Genomic DNA, 18,728 nt, shown 5'->3' with positions numbered 1-18,728 from the left:
ATTTATTTTTTTAGACTTATTTTTTTTTATAAATTTATTTTTTATTGGTGTTCAATTTGCCAACATATATTGAATAACACCCAGTGCTCATTCCATCAAGTGCCCCCCTCAGTGCCCATCACCCAGTCACCCCCACCCCCTGCCCACCTCCCCTTCCATCCCCCAGTTCATTTCTCTGGGCTTGAATTTAAAAGGTCTGGATTCAAGTGTGGCACTGACTTTCACAGGCTCTACAGCCAAGGGCAAATCACTTCAGTGAGCACTCCACATCTCAGCATTTTTTGTTTGTGCAGAGTGGGACTTGGACAAGATGTTCTTGAAAAGTCCCTTCTGGAGCATTATTTGATATGGGAACACTTGCAGAGGTGTGGAGGGAGGAATGAGTCTACACGGGCTGTCAGTGAAGACCCCTGGTCAGTCTACAGAGGCATCAACAATCACTTTCACTTCCGCGGGGCTTGTTTCTGGTTCCACTGTTAGGAAATATCCTCTTTACCTTTAGAAAACAAATGAATAAGCAGATATTTTACCTCCAGTGAAAAGTGGATACAGTTGCCTCATTTTGTCACTGCGTTCCTAGAAATCTCATACTGAAGTGGATTGCTACCAACCAAATACCATTTTCCCTGTAGGAAGATTGCTGTAATTGGGAATTGTGTTCCACATTAAGAATTTGGCATCGAATAAATCATAGATATCACTAACAATATGATATAAGGGGAGAAATATAACAATAAACTTCTATAATCATTTAAAATAGTAAAACTGTGCTCCAACTCACATAAAATGGGCATAAGTGTATTGTACATGCTGATTATACAAGAGACCCCAATGTGCTATAAAGTGTACATAGAACACATAAAACTCTAACATTAGCATATCATAAATTCAACCTAAAACCAGCATACCAGCTACAATAAATTTAATTAAACATTAAATGAACAATAACTTGGTTTTCCTTCTTAGAATTTAGAAGGTTGAAGATGATTTGGCCAACTTGTAGGTCTTAAAAAAAACAACAAAAGTTAGCTTAAGACAAAATGTTCTTTTTCCTTTCGACAATTTTTTGTGTTAGAAAAGAGAAAGCAGCCCCAAAATGGAGTCGCTTATCCTAAACGCCACCAAGATCTAATATCTGACCTCAGGGCAGCTTCAGTGTCTCCCAGAAATGTGACCTGTATCCAGGCAACCTGGAATTTCCTGGTCAGCACTAGGAAGTAGACAGCTCATAGACCTCACAGGAGGGCAACCTTGCCTGCAAGGATGCATTCTTTGCTAACGGTTTCCTTTTATCCCCTCCCCCTCTGCCTTGAAACGCTTTCCTTTTCTGCAGCTCCATGGAGCGCCTTCCTATTTGCTAGATGGGATGCTGCCCAATTCATGAATCACTGAATAAAGCCGATTTGATCTTTAAATTTACTCAGTTGAATTTTTGTGATTGAACGCTCGTATCAAACCAGGATATTTGGACAGTTTCATTAACTATGGAGCCATCTCAAAGAGAGTAGATGCCAATATACATTTGTTTTCTGAAGACAATGATGACGGCATTTCCCCTCAAATAAACATCAGTTAAGTAAAAGCTTATCCAGCCTCGCTCCCCTTCACCCTTTCTTGTCTCTTCCCTTGTTCAGAACTTGTACTCTATTTTGGACCAAATAAAGGCCAGCCAATACGAGAACAGTAAGTGCTACTTAAATCACTCCACATGACACGTTGTTGACAGCTATTAGAGACCTTCACACCTTATCAAAAAAAAGGAGAACAATTACAAGTCATTTGGATGGCCTTCAAAAAGACTGTTAAATCATTTATCTTGGACATAGGAGAGTCAGAGCAACTGTCCACAGCTTTTGTGGACAACAAAATATTCTTGTATTTTCAGACACTTCACAGTTTAAAACTATTATGTAATTTGATGATCGTAGCTACCCAATTAGGAAAATACATTGGGCATGATGATTTCCTGCTTTATGATTGAAGAAATGCAAGTTCAAATAGCTTAAGGGACTGATTTGCAGTTACCAAGCCAGAGAAAGGCATAAAGAGCTGAGGCATTACTATAAATGTAGGAAGGATGTCTACAAGTACTCCATGAATATGAGTCTAGGAATCCTAAAACAATAATGGTAATAATAATAATAATAATAATGGAAGATGACTTCGGGGTACCACTCCATACAGGAGTCCCTTCCATAATACTCAGCTCATTTAAAATCACCTCATGGGCTACAGCAGTCCACTTTCTACGGGGATGCTCAACCAGGGTTAATTATCCCACAAGGCATAACACCCCATTTTGTGACAAACTGTGTTAATTATTACAAAAGTCTTGCCTCATTTCTCCTAATTCTGCTGTCTAGAATCTCAAAGAATATGTCTAATCATTCTTCCACAGAGTATTTCAAATACTTGAAGATAGTTATCATGTTTCCTACTCATAAAGCCCGGCTTCTGGACTCTTCGTCCTCCTGGTGGCCATCCTTTGATTTACCTATACCACTCTTAAAACCAGGTTCCCAGAAGAAACCATAAAACTCCAAGAGTGCTCCGTCTGATATATAGCGGCCTGAAATTTCTATCAATATAGCTTTTTGTGTTCTGGACTGAAATCTCTATTAAATATAGCTTAAGATAACAGTAATTTTTGGCAAACACATCATGGTATTGGCTCTTATTAAGCTTACATCCAACTAAAATCTCTATGTTTTCTTTTCCCGTATAATCTGCTATTGAGCCAATACTCTCCTATCATAATCATATTAGGTCATGACATTAGCAAATATGGGAGGCTTATCTTTATGTATTCAGTGTTTCTCAACAGGAGTTCCAATGAAATTTTGGACAGGATAATTCTTTGCTCTATGGGACAGTTTCATATATCACAGACTGCAATTAAATATTAGTGACAACATTCCATTGTCCTTGTGACAATCAAAAATAGCCCTGTGCACCCCAAAAACACCCCTAGGAAAGAGATACCCCTACATTGAGAATCCTTATCAAATTATCAATTGAAATGTTGTGGTATGAAGAACGGAGCCCTCTGTCGGGCCAGTATAGACATCCTTCAAGGTTGACATGTATTTTATGGTGAACGTTGTATAGATTCGATTTTTATACAGCTACATATTGACCTAAATGTATAACAGTAAACCCTCCTATCTCCTTCTTATGAATAAAAACCAGATGAAAACATTTGAGAGTTACACTTTCAGAATAATAACAGAGAAACTTAGCATAGGTAAAATATGACAAGAGGTGATTGTAACTCGTGGAGCTAATTTGCAAAGTTGGCTCCCCAATGATCCATGCCACCTGCTGCTTGTGACCTTCTAGTCTCCTCTCCTTGGAGATGGGCTGGCTCTGTGACTTCCTTGAACCAATAAAATGCGATGTCAGTGATGCTTCCAAGGCTAGGTCAGGAGACTTGCAGCTTCTGCCTTGTTTTCTTGGAACTCTCTCAAAGACCCTTCAGCTGCCCTACAAGAACTCTGACTACCCCCAAGCCGCTGGTGAGGCCAAACTCCTGATAAGGTTCCAGTCATGGGAGAGAATCCACCTTTAAATTTCTGGACAAGCTCATACCTTAGCTGAATACCACTGAGTGACTTCGTTCAATGCCAAGAAGACCATTCCCATATTCCTGACCCATAAAATTGTGAAATATAATAAAACTTGACAAAAGAGCTTATATTCCTTCCAACCTACAACTCATATTCTGTGGCAAACTGTGCGTTCACTAACTCACTTATTCACCATGCATTTACTGAACTCCTATAATGTTTCAGCATTTTGAGAGACATTGGGAATAAAATGGGTTATAAAAAATCCACCATCTCTGATCTCAGGAATATCACTGATGAATGTAGGAGATACATAAGCCAATACCTATGGTAGATTTTAAAGTAGTATGATAGGGGTGGATGTGAATTCTGAAAGCCAAGAGAAAGACCTACAGTTGGGGGAAAAGAATGTCTCAAGAGGCTCTTTGGCAGTAGGAAGTAATAAAAGCCAAGACACAGTCATCCAGGCAAAATAAAGGGAGTTAAGAGGATTTCTTTAGGCAGAGGGGATTGCATATAATGGTAAACAGTTTTGAAAGACACAATGCATTGGGAGTCTAGTATGACTAAAGACCACAGTGCAAGGAAGTAGTTAATAGTGATGATGAAGACTGATAGTCCCATAAGAAAAGAAACTGGAGAAGTATGCAAAAGCAAGATCTTTGAAAGTTGCTAAATGCCCTCTATGGTAGTCAGCCTCCAAGATGGCCCTGCCAAGAAACCATGTTCTGCTATCTGGACATTTGTGCAGTACCCGCCTGCATTCTACCAAGGTTGTTGTGTCTGACCAATAGCATCCGATGAAAGGGATGTTAAATCACACCTGAAAATAAGTTATAAAAGACTGAGGCAGGATCCCTGGGTGGCGCAGCGGTTTGGCGCCTGCCTTTGGCCCAAGGTGTGATCCTGGAGACCCGGGATCGAATCCCACATCAGGCTCCCGGTGCATGGAGCCTGCTTCTCCCTCTGCCTATGCCTCTGCCTCTCTCTCTCTCTCTCTCTCTCTCTCTCTCTGTGTGTGTGTGTGTGTGACTATCATAAATAAATAAAAATTTAAAAAAAGAAAAGACTGAGGCTTCCATCTTGAGCTTCTCCCACCCCCCACTTTCCCATCCCCCCTCCACCCCTCTCTCTCTCAGATACTCACCTTGGGAGAAACATCTCTTCCAATGGAAAGACCCATGTGGTAAGAAACTGAAGACTCCTGCCAATAGTCTTGTGAATAATCTTGGAAGTAGATCTTCCAGCCCCAGGTAAGTGTGTAGAAACCCAGGCCAACAGCTTAACTACAACTTCATTAGAGACCTTAAGCTGGAATCACCCAGTTAAGCCACTCCAAGTTTCCTGATACTCAGGCACTGTGTGACATACTGAAGATTTGTTGCTTTAAATCACTAAGTCTGGGATCCCTGGGTGGCGCAGCGGTTTGGCGCCTGCCTTTGGCCCAGGGCGCGATCCTGGAGACCCAGGATCGAATCCCACGTCGGGCTACCGGTGCATGGAACCTGCTTCTCCCTCTGCCTGTGTCTCTGCCCCTCTCTCTCTCTCTGTGACTATCATAAATAAATAAAAATTAAAAAAAAAAAAACATAAATCACTAAGTCTTGGAATTATTTGTTATGCATCAATAAATAACTAATACACCATGCTGAGAGGTCTGAACATTACCCTTAAATTGATAGAAAGCCTTATAGGACTTGAAAAATCTATACAACTATTTGCACATTGGAAAGGTCATCGGGTTAGCAGTGTGGAGGGTAAAATGAAAGAGAAAAGTGGCCACGTGGGAAGAGACAGCCATAATAATCCAGTCCTGAACGTATCAAGAACTGTGCCCAAAAAAAAAATGAAAAGAAAGGAAGGAGAAAAATGTGGATTTAAGCTATATTAATGAGCTCAAGTTTCTGGTTTAGACAAGTGGGCAAACAGAAGCATAGTTAATGAGTCAGAGAATACAGGAAGAAGATAGGATTTGGAATTTGCAGCAAAAATGACGCACTTAGATTTAAACATGTCAACACTAAGAGGCCCATGAGACATCTAAGAGAAGAGAAGATACATTGGGTTCACAGATCTGGGACTCAGAGCTGGTCTGGGCCATAACAGTCATCAGCATGACATTGGTAACTGAAGTCATGGATTAGGATGAGCCCCACTGAGGACAGTGTGGTGGAGAAGAGACTGCAGGAAACCAGCAGAACCAAAGCTTGTTTACCAGTTAGACCCTATTCCTTCTCCTTCTCTTTTTTAAATCAGAGAGCAGGGAGGAGAGGAGGGGCAGAAGAAAAGAGAGAATCTTAAGCAGGCTCCACTGTCAGCAGGAAGCCTCACACAGGACTCGATCTCACAATCCTGAAATCATGACCTGAGCCAAAATCAAGAGTCATACGCTTAACCAACTGAGCCATCCAGGCACCCCAAGACCCTATTCCTACTAAACCCCAAACAGATATATGGGGGATTTATCCCCTGTCTGTAGCCAGAGATTATAACAAACATACTGTAAGATTTTTTTAAAAAATCACTCTTTACCCCCAAATATTCTGGAAGAAAGGAAATCATTAAGTATTCTATAATCATTCTCATTTGCTTATTACTTTGCTTAAGTCAAAGATGATTTCTATAAGTTTAGATGCTCCTGCAGAAACCTAGCCTGTTGTTCAAGATATAGATTAATTTCTCCAGCAAGTCTCTAAGGAAGTAGAGAACAGTGTTATTACAGGAGAACCTCGTCATAGGCAACTTCCCCTGGAGAGGAGACGTGCCCTAGAAGTAACAAATCAGACGAAAAAGAAAGACGTAGAATATCTCTATTAGTCAGGGTTCTCCAGAAAAATAGAATCAATAGTGTGTATGTGAAGTCATATGGTATTTGTCTTTCTCTGTCTGGCTTATTTCATTTAGTATGGAGGTAGCCAAAGGGGAGGGCTAAGAGGGGGATGGTAGAAACGGATGAAGGGGATTAAGAGGTACAAACCTCCAGTTACAAAATAAATAAGTCACATGGATAAAAAGCACAGCATAGCGAATACAGTCAATAATATTGTAATACACTTATCATGGCGAGGATTCCATACTGTGTATAATTGTTGAATCACTACGCTGTACACCTGAAACTAACTTAATATTTTATGTCAACTATACTTCAATTAAAAATTTAAAAATAGTGTGTGTGTGAAAAATATTTATCTTGAGGAATTGGCTTGTGTGATTATAGAGGCTGGCAAGTTCAAAATCTACAGGGAAGGTGAAATGCTGGAGACCCAGGAGCGATTCGGTGTCGTAGTTCCAGCCAGAAAGTCATTTGCTGGCGGAGTCCCCCCTTGCTCATGGAGGTCAGACTTTGTTCTGTTCAGGCCTCCAACTGATTAGATGAGGCCCACCCACATTATGGGGGCAATCCATTTACTCAGTGTCCACCAATTTAAGTATTAATCTCATTTAAAAAAGAAAAAAGAAACTTCACAGAAACATCTAGAGTAATGTTTAGCCACACACCGGGACACCATGGCAGAGCCACACTGACACGTAAAATTAACCAGGACATATTTGTGGTGGGAGGAAGGTGGGGGACAAGCTGATGTTGACTGTTATTTACCATTGCACTCTTCCCTGCAGCCAACACAGAACCCTGTGCAGTGCCTTGCATGTAGTAAGCCCTCGGCTGACGGTTCATGCTGACATTCATCGTCCCTGACATATCCAAATACAGCTAATTGGATAAAGGTGACAACAGAGTCATTGAGGGGTCTTTTTCTCCAGTGTGTTCATCCAGAAGGTATTAATAAAAAGCCCACCCTAACAACCGTGTGCTTTTCTGACTGTATTCCATTCCCAGTGGTCCTCACAGCAGCAGGCGATGGGTCGAGACAGCGACCCTGGCGGGGGCTCCTTTCCCATCCCTAATGAACCATCCTTGGGGGGAGATTGCTGACCAGGTGTACCATGCTGTCAACGTGAAAATAAAATGTCCTGGAAAGAGATGAATCTGTCTGCATCTGGAAAGATACTCATCATTTGTGTGTGTGTGTGTATGTGTGTGTGTGTGCTTGTGTTGCTTTCCCTTCAGGAGGGAGTGAGGGGAAACTAAATGAGCTTTTCCCGGTTAGGAACGACATGAAATTCAGAATGAGGCAGGCTGTGGGAGGCTGCTCAGAGCATGGTGAGCTAGTGAAGCCAACGAACAAACAAAAAAACCCAAGTCAGGGTGGACCTGGGACAGGGCAAGGGGGTGGGCAGGGCGTCAAGGGCACAAAAGATACTTTGCTCCACTGTCATTGACTTTTGTCCCTGTGGAGATGCATCTGGTGGGGCAGGTAAAGTATGTAAGTCTTTGCAGCCTACCTAACCTCTAAAAAATGTTAGTTGATATTTTCCTTGCTCATTAAATGTCTTCCCAAGAAACCACTACTTAATCTGGGGTCCACAGACCCCTCAGGAGTCCAAGAATAGAATGGGGGGGCCATGACCTTGGATGGCAAGTACATCCATACCACCACTCTCTAGCTGAGTTGAACATTTCCCAATAATTTGAATGTACACAGTAAACCTTCCAAATATTGTTCGCAGGTATCTGAAAACGTCTTTCACGTTTATCCTTACTTCATCATGCTGCAACTTGATGGTCCCAATGCACATGAGGATTCTACGGGTCCCACAGTTTAAGGTAACTGGATTTTTCTATACTCTAATTTAGATGTGCCAGTAACAAAGCTAATGCTGCATTTTGATCTCCACGTGGGCCCTTCAACTGGAAGAAGCCAGAGAACAGGAGGAATGAGTAAATTTACCCCCCTCCCAAAAAAAACCTACCTCTCCTAGGGCAGGTGGAGCTTCTCATTCATTTAGAAGCTAAGTTACAGAACCCCATTATTAGACTGAGCCCTTGTCTGCATCACTTCAAGAAATCCAGCCCCTTCCCCAAGTGGGAATGCTTAAACCTCGCACAGATCTGTCTTCACAGCTGGTCATCAGCTTTCTCTCCAATTCACTGCTCCCGTCTTCTCTGCTCATTCCCTCGGATTTCTCAGAGATGCTTCCCAATGCTGCCACAACCCTCCTCCATCTCCTTTTATCCAAAGTGAAGATGTAAATAACCTCCACTGTGGCTCCAAGCACTGCTCACCCAGGACAGTTATGGTTTAGAAATGTGCCGAAGTTCAGGTAAGAAATAAACTGCAAAAATTAAAAAGGATACTTAAAATGATGAAAAAATAAAAAGATAAAATTATGATATATATGGAATCCATGGACGAGTCTCTCCATAGGGATCATAGACAGTCACGTCTTCTCTCAACCTTTTGCCATGTGACTGGGGCTCACTGACCTCCCTGTGTGGCAGGACACACCTGAGGTCCCACCTTGGAATTGAAGTTGCATGTGATTACCCAAATAGCAAGTTCCAACAACTTTAGGATCTAATTTCCTACCTCAAGACACATGGAGGAACTATTGGTAACCCTCAAGTGGTATTATTTTTTTGGTGAAGAGGAGGAGGTGTCTCTTTCAAAGAATGTAGAGAAGGAATACCTAATTAATTCTAATGTTCTTAGGAGAGACTAGAGAAGGCTCCGTGGAGGAGGTGTCATTTGAGTTAAGATGAAGGATGAGTGTACATCATCTGTGGCTACTGAAGTCCTGCTTAGCAAGCTCATCATGTGGGTGATAAAGAACGAGGAGAACAGGGATCTGAGGATGCTCTACTAGGCCCATCTCACCTCCATTAGTTTTATTGAACCTTGAAATGGCTTTTGAAGTTAACAATCACCCCAGAGAATACAAAGTTAGACACTTAAAAAAAAAAGACATTAAAGTTCTGTAAGTTCTCCAGTTAATCCATCAAACACATTTCAGTCTTAGGTAGCAGTGTGTAAACTCTATCAAGGGCATCTGAGGTTCCCTAGGCAACATCTATAGCCAGCCCAACAGATAGCGCTCAATAGAGATAGAGCGAGCCTAAGGAAAGCTAGGGAATCACCTTTCAGGCCAAGGTGTGTTCATTGAAATCACAGAATTTTTGGTAAACTCTTCTTGGTGTTGAGCAGGAAAGTGGCAGAGGACAGGTCAGGATGGGGGTGAGACACTTGCGCGAGCAGAGTCAGACGTGTTAGCTTTGCCATCTGAACTTGGCTTTGCTCCTGTTGTTCCGCTTACTGTCCCAAGCTTTTCCCATTCAGCACACAAGTCTAGGAAAATACTGTATCCTTTCAAAGCACAATTAAAAAAGAAAAAAAAATCTAATGTGGCAATTATCCAACTACTTCCAGAAGAATATAGCATAGCATTTAGACAGCCTAACAAACCTCTGGAAAAGAACATCTTAGAAAGTTCTTGTTTGAGTTCTGTATAATTTAGGGGGAAAAGTTTTCTTTAATTAGGTGATGGCTAATGAACTATTAAAGCAACACCCTTGCTAATTAAAAGAATAAATTGAACTTGCTGGACCTTTCAGCTGCTCTCAAACACACTGCCTCTAAGGTTTTCCAGCAGAAAAGAAGATTTCTATCCTCACATAAGTCCATGAGTTAAGGAAGAGTGGCAGCGACAACTGGTTTGGGTGGTTGGGTCACACCATCCAGAAATAGTAGCCAGATGTGCCTGTGGCAGTGACCCATGGCATGCTTTGGATGGTTTATTTCAGATTGATGCCTGTTTGTTCCCTTCTGTATTTCCTAAGCATCTAGAATAGTTCTGGCACTAATAGAAAGGAGAAAGGAAGGAAGGAAAGAAGGAAGGAAGGAAGGAAGGAAGGAAGGAAGGAAGGAAGGAAGGAAGGAAGGAAGGAAGGAAGGAAGGAAGGAAAGGAGGGAGGGAGGGAGGGAGGAAGAAAGGAAAGAAAAGCATATTTGGGGCCGGGGTGTATTTGTCGAAAAAAAATCAATGAATCGCTGCTTACCCAGCAGCAGGTAGCCCATTTGGTTTATTTGGGATCCCACTTTTCCTAATCCAGGATGTAGGTCCATCACAGTCAGCAGCAGGTGATAAGCGAAGTAATCCCAACATCAACTTGGCAAAAGAGGTTAAGAGACGTGCCCTGTGGTGTAGACTAATACGCAGACCATGGCCAGATCATCGTCTTCCCCTTCTCAAGATCCTATTGAGAAAATGGCTAAAAATTCTATCCTTCATCCTGCCCATTTTCAACCAAGAAAAAAAACACCTGGTACAAGTGTAGCTGCTTTGCAAGGGCTCAGCAGCTCTGCTAAAAGTCATCAAGCAAGCCGTTTGTTTCCTCCTCTAATTCTGGACTCAGTGCATTTGTCTCAGGCTCTTGGTGATCTGGGACGGCACATTATGTGATGTCGTCCGGGGCCAGGCCACTTAGGAAGTTTTGCTTATGTCAACATTATGCACTGTACACATTTTTTTCTTTTGCTGGGGGCAGCTGAAAGTGACACTAATTTCTATTCTGCAGTTATCCAAATATTGCACTCACAACACAATCCATAAACATAATGACTACTCATCAATAAAGCAGGGGAATGTCTGAGAAACCGTAATTGTCACCCCCCAAAAAATTTAAAAAATAAAAAGAAACAACGAAAACGCTGGCAAATGGTAGGTCCCTTATCTTAATTACAGGCTTATTTGCATTTAAATGAAGGTTATTCTATAATTACTACTGAATGTTTTGTGTTGGAGTTGAAATACCACTCTGCAGGCTGTCAGCCCATTTCCTTTTCATTTTCCCTTGTCATTCTTCTTCTCTGTAATTGTCTGACACAGGCAGGCAGAGAGAGGTGCTGGCTCTTAATTCCCTTTCCAAAAACATCACCACCTCGGGGCACCTTGTGGATTCCGGGGCATCTCGCTACAGTCCTTCCACAGGATGGTGCCAGGAGAATTAAAGAAACCTCCCTCCCTCTTCCCACAAAAGACAACCTCAAGGTCTGCCAACTAGAGCGCAGCATGAACTTGGCCTGACCGTGCACTGGCCCGATGCCGAGAGTCCCCTCTCCTTCCCCCTGCACCCTGCGTGGGCCACGCCCCGCACAAACATTGATGTCCATCAGCAAGTACCACCCATTCTTGTTACCTGTGGTCGTGCTTACTGTTCTATAAAGTCACCATGAACATTGAACCAGAGAGCTGTGAACCATGGCTCCTAGGGGAATTACAGGGCTGGGTTCCTGCAAGCCTTTGGTCACGAGATTTTTGTTGACTCATCAATACACAAACCTCGTTTTGTGCTTAGAGACACCTTGTTTAATATACATTGCAGCTCACTGATATTCAACTCACAGCAATAATGTTGTAACTCAGACCTGAACCAAGTTCCTCTGACACATTTATTTCTCAATAAGCACATCACAGCCTTCTGATACATGGAATCACCAGATGACCCTCCAGCACCGGGCGTGTGGGCCATTTTACACAACAAAACACCAATGAAAAGCACAAAGGTGTCAAAAACAAAACAAACACTAAGCAGACCACAGAAGGGACACCTGTTGGAGAGCTGAAGCAAGAAGGCCGAGCCTCATCTTGTTGGACCTCAACATACATATGAGATGACTCACATTTTTCGGTTCTGCACACATCTGCAAAAGTATCGTGGCTGTCAATTTAGGCGGTTACAGATACGTTTTAGTGAGCGGGTGAATTCACAAATACGGGCTGCAGGCATAATGAGAATGGGCTGTACTTACTGAGCGTGTCCTTCACGTTGACCCCACTTGGGATGCTCTCCGGGGACTATAAGAGGGCTTGTGGTCCTCAGATCAGAGGTGGGTGGGGAGGGAGCTGGATGCACAGAGAGAAACTGATAAAAAAAATACAATAAACCAAAAAAAATAATAAAAGTTCAAATCATGGTAGTGTTGTGAATAAAGCTGAAAAAGGCTTCAGATGGAAACAGGAAACAGTTTGCTCTATGCTTTTTATTTATGTTTTTGAGTGAGAGAGTGTGTGTGCACTAGCAGGGGCAGGGGGTGGGTAGAAGGAGAGAGAGGATCTCAAGCAGACTCTCCACTGAGCTCAGAGTCCAAGCAGGGCTCATTCCCACCACCCTGAGATCATGACTTGAGCTGAAATCAAGAGTTGAACGCTCAACCGACTGAGTGACCCAGGCACCTCGTGAAAGGGCTCATCTTAGATACCAGACGGCATTTATGGGAAGACCTGAGAGGCCCTGCAGAGTTGGGGGAGAGACGGAGATGGAGGGAGAAACGTGAAGCAGGAAGAACAATGAGCACAAAGACCATGACCTGGAGAAAGGGGTGTCCCCCAAATTTGACCAGTGGGACTGGAGACTATTGCAGAAGAAGAAGAGTCAGTATGAAATGGGGTTAGACGAAGGGCGGGAGCTGGTCTGGCAGTGCCTTCCAAAGCCAGTCATACAAGCATAGAGACAAGCACCTGCTCATTGGTGCTCATCTCACAGGAGAGAAGACGTCTCCTGCGCCTGATAAGGTGCCACATGCCACAGGCCCTCACGAGTGTTGGCCGACTCACTCACCAGGGTGCCTGCAAAACATGATGGGTACGTCAGTTCGGGACCAAGTTCTGCTGCATGTAACAGGAAAATCCCAAAATATAATGGCTTAAAGGAGATGGGAGTTTATTGCTCTCACCTAGTGAGAAATCCAGACGCAGGCAGTTGTTGACATGGGTCTAGTGGCTCAAGAATTTCCAAGCCAAGCTCCATGGAATTTTCTTGATCTTTGCCTCGTGGATGCAACATTGCTGCTCCAGCGCTAACCATCACACTCCAGCTCCAGGGTAAGAGAAGTGCAAAAAGTGTAGGTGCTAGAAGAGTCTAGGCCCCCTAGACAGCTTTCCTGGAAGCCACCTGATGACTTCCACCGATACCTTACACTGTGCCATGTGTCCGCCTCCAGCTGCAAAGGAGGCGAGGAAGTGTACTCTTTATCGTTCGATACGTTGCTTCCCTAACACGCTCGTGTGTAACAAAGTTCTTCAGCAACTCGCCGTCTCTATGCCTTAGGGATTAGTCCACACCTTGGAAGCGGTAGAGGGGGGCTCAGAGATGAAGGGTCTCTCAGGCCATAGAATGGGCTTATGTAGTAGATACGGGACTTGAAGGTTGACGGGGGTACAGCCCTTTGTACCGAGGATGAGGGCCCCCCATAAACCACTAACAAATGCAAGAAATCGACACCCTTGGCCACGTTCAGTCCTAACATTATATGTCGAATGTGTTTACTCACGGCTTCAGGCCTGGGGAGGGGGGGACGGGCGTGATGTCACGGGCAGATACGTCTTGAAGCAGAAAGAGAGGGAGGAGAAGATCAAACCCATGGCCACTGCTGAGGACATGGTCCCGGACAGACAAAAAGTAGGAGGAAGAGCCGGTCTGTAGAGTCGGGAATGGTTCCTCTGATGAAGTGACACCTAAGCTGTGACCTCAGGATCGACGGGGCGGGGGAGAGCGAGATGATGCCCATGCCCGTCCCCACGTCCTTTGCAAATGTCAACAAATGGAGATGACATGGGGCAGATGCCATGCTTCAGTGACAAGGGGAGCAGAGCGACCGTCTCGGTTCTCTTTGCTAATGTATCAGAAGCTCAAATCCCCAGGAAAGCTTCTCGATTTCTTGGCCTCTGAAGGCAGCCGCGGGGCCGATGCCCGTGCTAGTGCCTGCGGTGGCCTCAGCGCTCCCTGTCCTGCAACCTGACGTCCTTTGAGCTGAATATTTACCGCCTGAGCCCAAAGGGCAGTGGAAAAGCAACCTACTGTGTGCTCAGCTCAAAGCTGCGTGGAGCAGGTGGCTCTTCCCTTGCGAGGGACAGAGAAATCCGCTGCCTCGGGCTCCCCCTGGCAGCTCTGCCCACCCTGCTCCTACCTGCCCGATTCACCCGAGTCCCAGCAGGTAGGCACCTGGCGCAGCAAGTGTACACTGACCGCGCTCGGCTGTCCCCGGGCCTCTCCGTGGGCGCCTCTCCCCGCCTCAGGAACCCCCATGGCATGAAACCCAGGCCCTTGGGCAAAACTTAGAGCCCCTCCCCAATGGATCCAGGTTCGCCTCCCACTTTCATGTCCTGCTCTCAAGCCACACTCAGCGACTCGCCCCTTTCTAAGCACGTCGGGCTCCAGTGTCGCCTCTGCGTCCCCTTTCCGGCATGTCACCCTCACCCTGCTCCTCACCTGCACGTTAGGACCTTGTGTCACTCCCTCTGCAAAGCCTCCCACAACGCGCAGCTGGTTGTTCTCTTCTTGCAAATATTCATCCCCAGATCCCTTCTTCCCTGCTGTACGTCGGCTTCTCAAATACGGGCCACCGCTCACGCCTGTTGTGTGCCCTGCACATCTTGCATGGAGCCTGGCACCTCCTGGGGCCCAACAGCACCTGCCTGGTCACTAACCACCGTCCGGTGAGCATGCGGGGCTGTGCAGGATGCAGAAGCAGCCGTCCTCCCGAGAGGGGCCAGCTGGGGTGGCTCACCTCTGGGCCCCCACCCCTGCCCCAAGCTAGCGGCCGGGCTCCAGGCCGGCACCCCGAGGGTCCCCGGCTCCCCAGTGCCAGTGCATTGTGCTTTGGCATCCTCCTCCCAGGCTGGGGCTCCCCGACGTTTTAGGAGGCCTCCCTGGAATGAGCGACGGCTGAAGCACCAGGTGGGTGAGGGGCCTCGCAGGGAACCTTAGCGCACCCACCTGGGGTTCCCTGACCCTGATCTCGCCTCTCCCTTTTATGACTTCCACCCTTCAGGGCATTTGTGGCAGGAGGCTGTGCAGGAGCCCCCCCTGCCCTGCCCCAGGCCCCAGGCCCCTGGCGGCCCTCCCCACTGCAGGGGGCACAGAGGACGGGTCTCTGTCCCAGGGAAGGCACCTGTGCCACCGCTCCTCCGCACCACGGGGGCCCCCCTGCCCCCTGCCCTTCTGATCACCACCCCTCCCTCCCTCCCTCCTCCTTAGAAAGGAGCCTCTCTTGGCTCCCCTTGCCTTGCCCCCACAGGTGTGGGGAGGAAGCGGGCCTCCGCTGGGGGCAGCCTGGGGGCTGCCTGCCTCTAAGCCACCCTGAGAGCATCATTTGTATTCCGGCCTTCCCTCCCTCCCTCCCTCGCTCGCTCGTGCTCGTGCCCAGTGTGTTTTGATGAGCTTCTCTCTGCACTCACATTGTCTCCGTCGTTAACCACTCATTTGCAAGTCTGTAATTTACTTTTGATCATTCATTTTATGAGGCACGCAGGGTAAAAAGCCGATTCTGTTCTCCCTTCTTTCCCCCCTTCCTCGGTGCCTCTGCAGCTAGAGACCCTCCAAGGCCCAACCCTGATGCCTTCTCATCTCCTGGAGAGGACTGTGCCGCCTGGCCATTCCCATTCTCATTCCCATTCCCATTCTTGGGACACATTTTCCTTTGGCTTCACCCCCTGCCTGTGGTTCCTCAGCGCTTGTCCCCCCACCCCCTCCTTGGGGACTAGCTTCTCTGGGGAAGGGAGCCCTTGGTGGAGGCAATTACTTGTGGGTGGATTGATATGATGACCCCCATCGACAGTGGGGGAGTCGCTAGCAGAACCCACAGGCTGGCTGGCCTGGCTCTACAGCGCGGGGAGGAGGACCCACAGCTCAGGCCCAGGACGCCTTCCCCAGCTGACACTTCACAGCCAGTTTCTGTTCAGCCGGCAGCTGCACAGCCCAGGAGAAGGCTGCCGCCGGCCTGAGTGTGGGGCGCCCCGAGTGTGGGCGGTGAGCACCCCCCGCCCGGTCCTCCGTGGTCTCAGCCAGTGAAGCCTGCTGCCCCTCTCCAGCAGAGGGGAGAAGAGCTGGTGGCAGAAGAGGCATAGCCTCAGCAAGCCCAATGCTAGCTGAGCTCCCCAGGTTCCCTACTTTGTTTGCTTCCTCTTCTTCTCTTTGGAAACAAACACTTTTCCTAAAGCAGAAAGCAGCACTCACATGATCCCTGGTGGCAGAAAGATTGTGGGCTGGCATGGTCGCAGGGGCCTGTGGGGCCTGCGGTCACCAGCCCGCATCCCCTCCTGGACACTCCTTGGGTCCCCGGACTCCCCTCCCTTCCCCGACCCCGCTATGGCCCTTAGAGCCTCAGAAGCAGGGTGACTCGAGCCATCCCACGTCTCACGGGTTTCGCTCTATTGGCCAAACTGGGAACTTGTGAAAATGAAAGGAGGCACTAGTAACAGGCACGAAGGACAAAAAGGGATAAACCTGAACTGTCCCTGACTCCCCAACTCCCAAGTCCCACTCCCAGGGCTGAGAGTCAGTGTGAAGAGAACAAGTGAAGATCCACTCCCCTCCCAGGGTCGCTCTAGGGACAAAATGGGTGCGTGGGTTTTTGACTTGAAATTCAAAACAGGCTTTCACACAAAAACAATGACGTCATTGGATAGTTCATCGTGAGCTGTGATGTCAATTTTCTCTTTTAGAACATGGTCTGCATTTATAGAAGGATGTTCAGTGGGGCACCGCCCTCTGCTCTGATCCAACAGTTTCACTGTCAGTTTTTAGATTCATAAGTTTGCCTCCATGGTCTCAAATAACCCACCGCAGACCAGTGCAGGAGCCATGTAGCCTTGAGTCAATGAGTTGAATGTAAAATCCCTGGCCAAAAAAAAAATTAAGTAAAAGACTTCTTTGAATCTTCAGGGCACAGTGGGTATAATGAACTTCTGAGGTGCAGTTGTGAGCTGCTACAACCTCAGGGTCGGAGTTCTAATTAGGAAATGGCATTCTACAGACGCCTTTTTAATTGGGAAGCCAGCACCAAGACATCCCACCCAAGGTCAGAGTGCTAAGAATGCATGTTGGGGCTCTGGGCAGAGCTGGAACATGCCTCCAGAAGATGTCATCAAAATTTAAAGCAGAATAAGGAACTTATTTCTCAATCCTTCTTGATTGAGGGGCCAGTCTTCAGAACAAACATCCTTTGGAGGAAATTAGTAAATTTAACATGTCTTCATTGTTAATTTAGTATCCCTAGGTCAAAAAAGGGGGGGGGGGCGCGAATCTTAAAAGGTGAATTTACTGAAAAGGAGCTTCCACGAAGGCCTAGGACATTTTGAGTCTGATCTCCACAAAACACAACTTTGTGGAATCGCTGCCCTTTCCTGAAACCTACAGTAGCCACATCACAATGACATCTCAAGGCTTATTCTTTAACTCCCCTATGTGACCCAGCCCTACTCCTCTGTGCAGCCTTGCTTCCACCCCAAGTCCCAGCAGAAGTCCCCTCTAGGCTCTTGCCAGTGCACCCCAAACATAGAGCTTCATCAGCCCCCCAGCATTGAGGTCTGGTACCCTCCAGCACATGACTTACCCACTTGAAGGACCCATGGCAAGTCCTGCTCCCTGACCCCCTGACAACCCAACCACACGTTACTCTTCCCTCCATAATCCTGTGGTGGTTATATCCATCCATCCTTGGTCTTTGTTCTTTCAATATATGCCCACTAAGCCACTCCAATTATATAAATAGCTCCTTTTATAGGGTCAAATATTGGCAGGTCTATATAAATAAAACTAATTCAGTTCCCTCTCCTCACCCTCCACCCCACATCGCTAGTTCTAGGCATGGCATTGGGGCTTAACACACACTAGTTAATTGGTTAATTGAGTCATCACTTGAAAAACACCCTCCTAGTGTACCCACATGTATAACTAACTATTTAATATGGACAGAATACTGCCTCGTGAAAACTTATGCTAAACGACAATACCTGTGTATCCTAATTGGTGATGATTATTCAGCAGCTGGGCCCTGGGTGAGAAGCAGGATCCCAGAGCACCAGATGAAAGGCTTAAGCCTCTGGCTGAAGGTAAAGAAGAGTGGAAAAAAGAAAGGAGAATGAACAAATGAACCTGCAGAAAGTGAAGACTTGGTTAGACAGGTAGCCCAGAGACTCAGACCTGAGATGCTGTTCTCATTCCTTCATTGAATTCTGAGCATTTGAAGGATATACGTGTGGGAAACGTATGAAAACAGCAAAGCCTGATCCCCTAAGAGGGGCTATAACATAAATGCAAATAAAAAGCCATGGTGGAAAAGGGGATAATTAATTCTTCCTGGGGGACTCAGGGACAACTTCACAGGACATCAAACTTCGGGGCTGGGTCTTGAGGGATGAGTGGGTGGTTTCAGATAGGAAAACAAGGGAGGACATTTCAGGTCAAGAGAGCAGCAGGAGCAATAGCGAGAGTAAGGTGGAATCAGGAGCAAGATGGGAAACTAGATTTGCATCACTAGAGGC

General features: G+C 46.2%; 1 long non-coding RNA gene across 1 annotated transcript in view; it reads right to left on the bottom strand.

Moving 5' to 3' along the window:
* Positions 1-179: 179 nt before the first annotated feature.
* The window catches only part of LOC144311540 (uncharacterized), a 113,993-nt gene continuing 95,444 nt past the window's right edge, over positions 180-18,728 (bottom strand). Inside the window, exon 9 of the long non-coding RNA XR_013377143.1 lies at positions 180-496. This is a non-coding gene — a long non-coding RNA (uncharacterized LOC144311540). The remainder of the gene's footprint in view (positions 497-18,728) is intronic.

This window comes from Canis aureus, chromosome 3, assembly GCF_053574225.1.
Source record: "Canis aureus isolate CA01 chromosome 3, VMU_Caureus_v.1.0, whole genome shotgun sequence".
NCBI classification, from domain to species: Eukaryota; Metazoa; Chordata; class Mammalia; order Carnivora; family Canidae; genus Canis; species Canis aureus.
The sequence above is the reverse complement of the archived record's forward strand: the minus strand, read 5'-3'. Positions and strand labels throughout refer to the sequence as shown.